This window comes from Penaeus chinensis, chromosome 17 (genome assembly GCF_019202785.1).
Source record: "Penaeus chinensis breed Huanghai No. 1 chromosome 17, ASM1920278v2, whole genome shotgun sequence".
Taxonomy (NCBI): Eukaryota; Metazoa; Arthropoda; class Malacostraca; order Decapoda; family Penaeidae; genus Penaeus; species Penaeus chinensis.
In genome coordinates, this window is record NC_061835.1 from 11,461,680 (window position 1) to 11,467,120 (window position 5,441).

Sequence of the window (5,441 nt, forward strand, 5' to 3'; positions counted from 1 at the left end):
TATATATATGTGTGTGTGTGTGTGTGTGTGTGTGTGTGTGTGTGTGTGTGTGTGTGTGTGTGTGTGTGTGTGTTTATATATATATATATATATATATATATATATATATATATGTGTGTGTGTGTGTGTGTGTGTGTGTGTGTGTGTGTGTGTGTGTGTGTGTGCCATATTATCATTATATATATATATGTATATATATATATATATATATATATATATACAGAACAGACTAAACTTAATTAAGCCATGAAGGAAAGTCCCTGGCCAAAATGTCGTCCATGAAATTGTTTGAGCTATTTCTCTCGGTCGCGCCTGGCCGTTCCCTCGCCTAATGGTGTGGGCGGCCTTCGAAATGGGCAGAGCAAGTCCGTACGAAACGCCATTTGCGAAGATGGCGAGGGCAGCGGCTCTAATTGATGTTTGGATCCGTAGTGGGAGACAGTTGTAGGTGTGTATTTATAGTTTGTGTGTGTCTATGTATGTGTAAACATGCAGGCAAACATTGCTCATAGTTTATAGGAGGGAAAGAGTGGATAGGTAATCTAGTTTTAGAATCACAAACAGATAAAGAAACACAGATATTTGTGTGTATGTGTGTGGTGTGTGTGTGTGTGTGTGTGTGCGTGTGTGTGCGTGTGTGTATGTGTGTGTGTATGTGTATGTGTGCGCATGTATGTGTGTGTATGTGTATGTGCATGTGTCCGCATGTATGTGTGCGCATGTATGTGTGTGTGTGTGTGTGTGTCTGTGTGATTCTAAGAGCGTAGATCACCCCTCCCTCCCTCCCTCCCTCCCTCCTCCCCGCTGCTCTCCTCCCATAAACTATTTTACTTTCGCAGGACACATTCTCCGCCTCCCAGCTCACGCTTCTTGGGAGACAACGACACAATAAAGGTTGGCAGCCCTGGGATCCGCGTCACCCCAGGGCTGCCAACCTACTCAGAGGAACCTAGTCTTTGATGAATAACGAAAGAGAGGAAGGAGGAAAGGAAGAATAAAAGGGAGAAGAGGGAAAAAGCAAAATAAAAAAGGTGAAGTTGATATATAGATAAAACGAAAGGGCAATAAAAAACACAATTCTGTTTCGTCATATTGTTTTTATTAGTAGTAGTGTTATTAACCTTATTGTTCAAGTGTTGTTGATATCATCATCATTATTAGTTCCAGGTAGTAGTAGTTTTAAAAGTATAGATATAAGGATTATTGCTATTTATACCAGTATAGTACTTATACTAGTAGTTGTTGTAGAAGTTTTATTATCACTGTTATTAGTACCGTTTATTATCACTACCAATACATCTATGCTAAGAAACAAACAAACAAAACAAACTATAAACAACCTCCCCCTAGCAAGCCAACACGTCCACCCCACCCCCCTCTCTCTGAAACAAACACAAAAACAAAAACCACAAACAGAGTCTCCTAGCAAATCCAACTCATAGGTCCTAACACCCTGCACCCCCTACCCCTACCCCCTCCCACCCCATCCCAACAACCCCTACTTACCCCCTACCCCCCTCAAACCCCACCCCCCTCCCCTCCACAACCCCCCCCCCGTACCCCCAACCCCCCCCAACCCCCTCTCCATCGGTAATGCACTCGACGGATTCATCAACTGAGGGGAAAGAAAACGGGGGAAAAATCACCCATTTTTTTTTACTCACTGTCCCTGCGGGTGATTGGCCTGTGATTGCTCTTCGCTTGGTATTCCCCGGGGAGAGCGATGCCGAGGTGGATGAAGGAGGGAGGAGAAGGAAGGAGGGAGAAGGTGGAAGGGAGGGGGGAGGGAGGTGGAAGGGAGGGAGGAGTGAGGAGGGAGGTGGAAGGGAGGGTGGGAGAGAAGGAGGGAGGGAGGAGGGAGGAGTAGAAGGTGGAAGGGAGGGAGGGAGGGAGGGAGGTGGAAGGGAGGGAGGGAGGAGGGAGGAGAAGGTGGAAGGGAGGGGGGGAGGGAGGAGGAGAAGGTGGAAGGAAGGAGGGAGAAGGTGGAAGGGAGGGGGAGAAGGAGGGAGGGAGGAGGGAGGAGTAGAAGGTGGAAGGGAGAGAGGGAGGGAGGAGGAGGTGGGAAGAGGAAGGAGGGATGGCTGTGAGGGAGGAGGGGGAGGAGGGATGGCTGTGAGGGAGGGAGGGGGAAAGGAAGACGAGGAGGAGGAGGAGGAGGAGGATATCGTAAGAATGATTTTTATACCTTACCTGAATAAAGCTTCGTTCAAAACTATTTTACACCAATAAACTTTCTCTTTAAGCGTATAAAGGGAAGAACGCAACAGCTCTAAAAGAAAAGGAAAAGATCTGAAATAAATACGAACTAGGCATTGTTGAATACTCTCACGAAATATGCAATTTATACAATTCCATTGTTTTATTAAGAACTTTTGACTTGATCATACTGTGTCTTTTATCATATCTCTTATTATCTACATATTCATTTCTTATTCCTATTATTTCTTACCTTATTATACTGTCGATTTAAAGTTGTTTTTCAAAGTTTATTTTTTTCTGGGAACAGGGAGAAGAGATCTAGAAAGATTTTTTCACAATTTGGTAAAAGGTATGAATGATAATGTATTCACACTGTAGAAATATTGCAATGTAGAAATGTAGAAATATTCACTTTCTTTCATACCTTTTCCTACATCTTAATACATTTTATTTATTTATTTATCTATTTGTTTACAGATTTACAACACTGATGCTATTTTTTTTTTTTTTTTTTTTTTTTGAGGTAGCACTCTAACGGAGAGAGAGATAGAGATAGAGAGAGAAAGAGAGAGAGAGAGAGAGAGAGAGAGAGAGAGAGAGAGAGAGAGAGAGAGAGCGATAGAGAGAGAGAGAGAGAGAAGTAGAGAGAGAGAGAGAGAGATAGGAAAAGTGAGAGAGAGAAAGAGAAATATAGGAAGAGAGAGACAGACAGACAGAGAGGGAGAGAAACCTAAACAATTATTTTCCATCGACAATTTCATAACTTATTTTTGGCTTTTATCTTTGTTTAGAATTGAATTTATGACCTTCCTGTTATGTTTAATATCCTTATGATTACTATTGTTATTATCATCATTACTACTATTATTGTTATTGTTTTTATCATTATTATGATTATCATTATTATTATGATCATCATCATGATTAATATTATTATCATTATTGATATTACTATCAATATTTTAATCACTAGCATTACTAGTATAATCATTATCATTACTAGGATAATCATTATTATTATTATTATTGCTATTGCAATAATAATAATGATCATCATCATCATTGTTGATATTACTATCATTATTCTAATCATTATCATTACTGGTATAATCATTATCATTACTGGTATAAACCTTATTATTAGTATTGCTACTGCAATAATAATAATGATCATCATCATCATCATCACCATCATCATCATCATCACCACCATCATCATCATCATCATCACCACCATCATCATCATCATCACCACCATCATCATCATCATCACCACCATCATCATCATCACCACCATCAACATCATCATCCTCATTATACCCTCCTCATCCTCATTATCACCCCCAATAATGATAATGATCATCATCATCATCCTCATCCTCATTATCACTCCCAATATCACCATTCTCATTATCCTTTTTATCTGTATTTTTACTTTACCTTTATACACACGTTATTTTTGCTTCCCTCCGCGTTCGACATTTGCAACATCGCTTCTGTGTTGCATTTATCATCAAACAAGTAATTGCAAGAAATGTGCAAAGGATCGTACGGGAAAACAAATGGTTATAGTTCAACTGGGAAATCAAAGAGAAATAGTAATAACTATAGAAAGCGCGGAGAAAGGGGGGGAAAAATATATATATGAAAGCATGGGAATGGGAGAGGAAGAGAGAGAGGATGCGAAGGAAATGGAAGGAGGATTGAAAGTGATAGAGAAAGAGGAAGAGATAGGAAGAAAGAAAAGGGATGATAGAGAGAGAGAGAAAAAAGCTAAAAGGAGAGACAGATAGTAAACGAAGAGATATATAGAATAAAACGAGAAAAGAAGGAATAACGGAAGAAATGAAAAAAAAAAACAGACAAACAATTATTTTAATGATACACATGAATAAAAAACAAACGAATAGACAACCAAACAGAATAATAAACGTGTGAGAAAAACAAACAACAAAACAGAGACAGACAAAAACAAAAATACGGGAAAAAAAAGCATTCAAAATATAAGACAATACAAACCGTGACCGAAGAGGAAATCTGAAAACGGTAAGGATTAATCTCGCCTTTTGAAATCGACAAAGCAAATCCCAGAGAGACCTTTTAGATGAAGGATTAACAGGAGAGCTTCGTCCGCGAGTGGAACAGCCCAAGATGGCTTTTCAGTTTAACAATCTTCCTCCCTCGCTTTTCCTTGACACTTAGCGCCTCCTCTTCTCTCCTCTTCCTTTTCGTCTGTCCTTTCACCAATCTTCTTCTGCTCTCTTCCTCTCTTACTCTCTTCTTTTCTTCCTCTTTTCGTCTCTTGCTATCTCTGTCTCTTCCTTTTTTCCTCTCTTCGTCTCTTCTTCTCTTCGTCTCTTTCTTTCTTCCTCTCTTCGTCTCTTCTCTTCGTCTCCCCAATCCTTACTTCCTTCTCCCTTCCTCCCTCCCTCTGCCCTTTCCCCTATCCTCTTCTCCTGTCTTCCTCTCTTCCTCTCTTCCACTCTTCGTCTCTTCCTCTCTTCCTCTCCCCAATCCTTACTTTCTCCTCCCTTCCTCTTTTCCTCTCTCCTTTCCCTAATCCACATTTCCTTCTCTCTTCCTCTCTTCCTCTCTCTCTCTCTCCCCAATCCTTACTTCCTCCTCACTTCCTCTCTTCCTTCTCTCTCTTTTCCCTATTTTTTTCCTCCTCCTCCCGTCCTTATTTCCTCTCTCCTTCTCTCCATTCGTTATCTTTTCCTCCCTTCCTCCCTTCCTTCCTTCCTCTCTCCCTCCCGAATCATTATCTCCTTCCTTCCCTCCCTCCCTTCTTCTCTCTCCATCTCCCCAATCCTTATCTCCTTCCTTCCCTTCCTCTCTCTCTCCCCCAACCCCCTCCCAACCTCCCCCCCCCCCCTTCCACCCAACAACCAAGATTATCCAACCCAAAAGAGGCAATAGTTCACAATCGCCCTTTATCGTTCAGAATCGCTTTTTATCGTTCACAATCGCCTTTTATCGTTCACAATCGCTTTTTATTCACGTCATTCGAATTCCACTCAGGTGATAAAGGACAGTGAAAGAAAGGACATTAGAGTTTAACTTGTAGCATCACCGATACGAAAAAAAAAATTATAAAAAAAAAATGAAAAAAAAAAAAAATGTTGAAAGTTGAAAGCTAGAAATCTTACGAGAATTGCAAAGGGAAACATTTTTTTTTTCCATTCCCTTCTTGCTTCCCCTCTTTGTGAAGAGAGTAATAACAGAACGAAGGAGAAAATATG